The following is a 5,539-nucleotide window of genomic DNA, read 5'->3' on the forward strand; positions in this document are numbered from 1 at the left end:
GAAGGACTGCAGATGCTGTTGGATTCTGACCTCCCTGCACTCAAAGTGGATTTTCTGGAGCTACAGAAGTCCAAATGGCGCGCTCTCAATTGCGTTGGAAAGTAGACATCCAGGGCTTTCCAGTAATATATAATAATCCATACTTTGCCCGAGTTTAGATGACACAAACTGGCGTTCAACGCCAGCTCTCTGCCCTATTCTGGAGTTAAACGCCAAAAACAGGTTGCAAAGTAGAGTTAAACGCCAGAAACAAGTTACAAACTAGCGTTTAACTCCAAGGAAGACCTCTACACGTGAAAGCTTCAATACTCAGCCCAAGCACACACCAAGTGGGCCCGGAAGTGGATTTCTACATCACTTACTTATTTCTGTAAACCCCAATAACTAGTTTAGTATAAATAGGACTTTTTATTATTGTATTCGTAGTCTTGGCTACTTCGGTTCCCCTCTGGGGCCGAGACCAATGAACTCCATTATCACTTATGTATTTTCAACGGTAGAGTTTCTACACACTATAGATTAAGGTGTGGAGCTCTGCTGTTCCTTGAGTATTAATGCAAAGTACTATTGTTTTTCTATTCAATTCAAGCTTATTCCTATTCTAAGATGTTCATTCGCACCCAAGAACATGATGAATGTGATGATTATGTGACGATCATCATCATTCTCACTTACGAATGCGTGCCTGACAAACACTTCCGTTCTATATGTAAACAAGCTAGAATGAATATCTCTTAGATATCTAATACAGAGGACCGAGTCCGAGATATTAGAATCTTCATGGTATAAGTTAGAACCCATGGACGGCCATTCTTGAGATCCGGAAAGTCTAAACCTTGTCTGTGGTATTCCGAGTAGGATCTGGGAAGGGATGGCTGTGACGAGCTTCAAACTCGCGAGTGCTGGACGTAGTGACAGACGCAAAAGGATAGTAAATCCTATTCTAGTATGATCAAGAACCGACAGATGATTAGCCATGCAGTGACAGGGCATTGGACCATTTTCACAGAGAGGATGGGATGTAGCCATTGACAACGGTGATGCCCTACATACAGCTTGCCATGGAAGGGAGTAGGAATGATTGGATGAAGACAGCAGGAAAGCAGAGGTTCAGGAGGAACGAAAGCATCTCTATACGCTTATCTGAAATTCTCACCAATGAATTACATAAGTATCTCTATCCTAGTTTATATTTTATTTATATTTATTATCAATTCACCATAACCATTTATTCCCGCCTGACTGAGATTTACAAAGTGACCATAGCTTCCTTCAAGCCGACAATCTCCGTGGGATCGACCCTTACTCACGTAAGGTTTATTACTTGGACGACCCAGTGCACTTGCTGGTTAGTTGTGCGAAGTTGTGACAAAGTGTGATTCACGTTTGAGAGCGCCAAGTCTTTGGCGCCATTGTTGATGATCGCAATTTCACGCACCAAGTTTTTGGCACCGTTGCCGGGGATTGTTCGAGTTTGGACAACTGACGGTTCATCTTGTTGCTCAGATTAGGTAATTTTATTTTAATTTTAAGCTTTGTGTTTTTATTATTTTTATTTTTGAAAAAAAATTTTTAAAATAAATATTTTCAAAAATATATTTTTCTTCAGAATTTTTAAGAATGAATTCTAGAGTTTCATGAAGCATGTTGAAGCCTGGCTGGCTGTAAAGCCATGTCTAATTCATTTGGACTGGGGCTTCCACTTATCAGCATAGAATGAAGTTTGATGAAGTATCAGCTGTTGTATGTCTGATTTATATCTGCTAAAGCTTGGCTGGCCATTGGCCTTGTCTAGTGTTTTGGACCGGAGCTTTCACTGAAAGCTTGGCTGGCTAGTAAGCCATGTCTAATTCCTGGACTGGAGCTTTAGACTAACAGTGCAAGATTCCTGGAATTTCTATTAAAAATTTTGAAATCCTTTTTTTTTTTCCAATTAAATTTTCGAAAAATATACAAAAAAAATTTAATAAAATCATAAAATCAAAAATAATTTGATGTTTCTTGCTTGAATCTAGTGTCAAATCATAAGTTTGGTGTCAATTGCATGTTTATCTTTTTCTTGCATTTTTCGAAAATTCATGCATTGCATTCTTCATGATCTTCAAGTTGTTCTTGGTAAGTCTTCTTGTTTGATCTTCATATTTTCTTGTTTTGTGTCTTTTGTTGTTTTTCATATGCATTTTTACATTCATAGTGTCTAAACATGAAAAATCTCTAAGTTTGGTGTCTTGCATGTTTTTCTTTTCTTGAAAATTTTCAAAAATGTGTTCTTGATGTTCATCTTGACATTCAAAGTGTTCTTGGTGTTTATCTTGACATTCATAGTGTTCTTGCATGCATCATTTGTTTTGATCCAAAACTTTCATGCATTGAGTCTTTTTGATGTTTTTCTCTCTCATCATTAAAATTCAAAAAAATTAAAAAAAAATATCTTTCCCTTATTTTCTCATAAATTTTCAAAAAATTGAGTTGACTTTTTCAAAACTTTTTAAAATTTAGTTGTTTCTTATGAGTCAAGTCAAATTTTCAATTTAAAAATTCTATCTTTTTCAAATCTTTTTCAAAAATTAAATATTTTTCATTTTTTATTTCATTTTTTCGAAAACTTTATGATTGATTTTCAAAATATTTTTCTTATTTCTATTTCATATTTTCAAAATTAATGATCAATGTGATTGATTCAAAAATTTTGAGTTGTTACTTGCCTAGTAAGAAAGGTTCAATCTTTAAACTCTAGAATCATATCTTTTTAGTTTTTTGTTAGTCAAGTAATCAACTTTGATTTCAAAAATCAAATCTTTTTAAATTTCTTTTGCAAATATTTTTCAAATTAAGTTTCAATCATATCTTTTTCAAAAATTAATTTCAAAATCTTTTCTAACTTCTTATCTTTTCAAAATTAAATTCCAAATCCTTTCCAACTAATCCTATCTTTTTGTTTCAATCATATCTTTTTCAAAACTACCTAACTAACTCCCTCTCTCTAATTTTCGAAAATCACCTTCCCTCTTTTTCAAAATTTCTTTTTAATTAACTATTTGTTTTAAATTTTAATTTGATTTAATTTTATTTTTCTTTTTTTTTATTTTCAAATTTTATTTTAAATCTAAATTAAAAAAACAAAAATATTTTTCTTTTCTTTTCAATTATCTTCGAAAATTCTCTCATCTCTCATCCCCTTCTGTTTATTTATTCATCTACTAACACCCCTCTTTCACCCAAGAATTCGAACTCATTCCTCTCCCTTGTGTTTGGATTCTTATCTTTTCCTCCCTCCATTATTCTCTTCTTATACTTACATAAGGAATCTCTATACTGTGACATAGAGGATTCCATATTTTTTGTTCTCTTCTTTTTCATAAGAGCAGGAACAAGGATAAGAACATTCTTGTTGAAGCTGATCCTGAACTTGAAAGGACTCTGAAGAGGAAGCTAAGGGAAGCTAAAGCACAACTCTCTGGAGGAAATCTGACAAAAATTTTCGAAAAAGAAGGAGACATGGCCGAAAATAATAACAATGCAAGGAAGATGCTTGGTGACTTTACTGCACCAAATTCCAATTTACATGGAAGAAGCATCTCAATCCCTGCCATTGGAGCAAACAATTTTGAGCTGAAACCTCAATTAGTTTCTCTGATGCAACAGAACTGTAAGTTTCATGGACTTCCATCAGAAGATCCTTTTCAGTTCTTAACTGAATTCTTGCAGATCTGTGATACTGTTAAGACCAATGGGGTTGATCCTGAGGTCTACAGGCTTATGCTTTTCTCGTTTGCTGTAAGAGACAGAGCTAGAATATGGTTAGACTCTCAACCTAAGGATAGCCTGAACTCTTGGGATAAGCTGGTCACGGCTTTCTTAGCCAAGTTCTTTTCTCCTCAAAATCTTAGCAAGCTTAGAGTGGATGTTCAAACCTTCAAACAGAAAGAAGGTGAATCCCTCTATGAAGCTTGGGAGAGATACAAGGAACTGACCAAAAAGTGTCCTTCTGACATGCTTTCAGAATGGACCATCCTGGATATATTCTATGATGGTCTGTCTGAACTATCAAAGATGTCACTGGACCATTCTGCAGGTGGATCCATTCACCTAAAGAAAACGCCTGCAGAAGCTCAGGAACTCATTGACATGGTTGCAAATAACCAGTTCATGTTCACTTCTGAAAGGAATCCTGAGTAATGGGACGCCTCAGAGGAAGGGAGTTCTTGAAATTGATACTCTGAATGCCATATTGGCCCAGAATGAAATATTGACTCAGCAAGTCAATATGATCTCTCAGAGTATGAATGGATTGAAGGAATCATCCAACAGTACTAAAGAGGCATTTTCTGAAGAAGAAGCTTATGATCCTGAGAACTCTGTAATAGTAGAGGTGAATTACATGGGTGAATGATAAACCACTATTTCATGGTTTATCTTGTGCTCAATTGAGTGGTTTTTATCAACTCTTTACCCACTTATTCATACTATTTGCATGGTTTTACATTTGCCTTCCTAATTATGTGCTTTGATTGAAAACATGCTTCTTTGGCCTTAAGTTCCCTATGTTTAAATCCTCTCTTATTACCATTAGATACCTTGATATGTGTGTTAAGTGATTTCAGAGATTACAGGGCAGGAATGGCTCAGAGAATGGAAAGGAAGCATGCAAAAGTGGAAAAAATACAAGAAGTTGGAGAAACTACTAAAGTTGTCCAGCCTGACCTTCTGGCACTCAAACGACCATAACTTGAGCTACAGAGGTCCAAATGACGCGGTTTCAGTTGCGTTAGAAAGCTAACGTCCGGGGCTTCGATTTAATATATAATTTTCCATAGCTGTTCCAAAGCCAGGTGACGCGAACGCGTGGATCACGCGGACGCATGACCTGGGAAAACTGCAATCCACGCTAACGCGTGGACGACGCCTCCGCGTCGCTTTGCCGCAACCTGAACGTACCAGAAATTACTGAGAGCGATTTTTGGGCTGTTTTTGACCCAGTTTTCAGCCTAGAATACACAGATTAGAGGCTATAAAGTGGGGGAATGCATCCATTCATCAAACAAGCTCACAATTCATAATTTTAGTTTTAGATGTAGTTTTTAGAGAGAGAGGTTCTCTCCTCTCTCTTAGGATTTAGTTTTAGGATTTAGGATTATTTCTTCTTCATCACAGGTTCAATGTTCCTCTTATTTATTTTCTACTTTTATTATATACTTTTAATTATTATTTATCTGGCTTATGCTACATTCATGTTATGATTTTCTTAATTAATATTATTTGAGGTATTTCAGATTTAAGATTGCTTTGCTTTATTTATATTGATGCTTTTAATTTAATTTAGATATTTTCTCCCTTTTAGCTTGGGTTAAGTAATTGGTAACGCTTGAGCTGTCAAATAAAGCAGTGGTTGAAATTGGGAGTTGCTCCAATAACTCTAGTCTTTCCATAGGAATTGACTAGGGCCTGAGGATTAAGCTAATTAATCCACTTGATTTACCTTTATAGTTAGAGGTTAACAAAGTGGGATTAAATTCCAATTCTCATCACAATTGATAAG

General features: G+C 35.5%; 1 non-coding gene across 1 annotated transcript; it reads right to left on the reverse strand.

Moving 5' to 3' along the window:
• Positions 1 to 3,891: 3,891 nt before the first annotated feature.
• On the reverse strand, positions 3,892 to 3,999 carry LOC112724775 (small nucleolar RNA R71). Its single transcript, XR_003163921.1, has one exon. It is a non-coding gene; the product is annotated as a small nucleolar RNA R71 (small nucleolar RNA).
• Positions 4,000 to 5,539: the final 1,540 nt, after the last annotated feature.

Source organism: Arachis hypogaea, chromosome 11, assembly GCF_003086295.3.
Source record: "Arachis hypogaea cultivar Tifrunner chromosome 11, arahy.Tifrunner.gnm2.J5K5, whole genome shotgun sequence".
Classification (NCBI taxonomy): domain Eukaryota; kingdom Viridiplantae; phylum Streptophyta; class Magnoliopsida; order Fabales; family Fabaceae; genus Arachis; species Arachis hypogaea.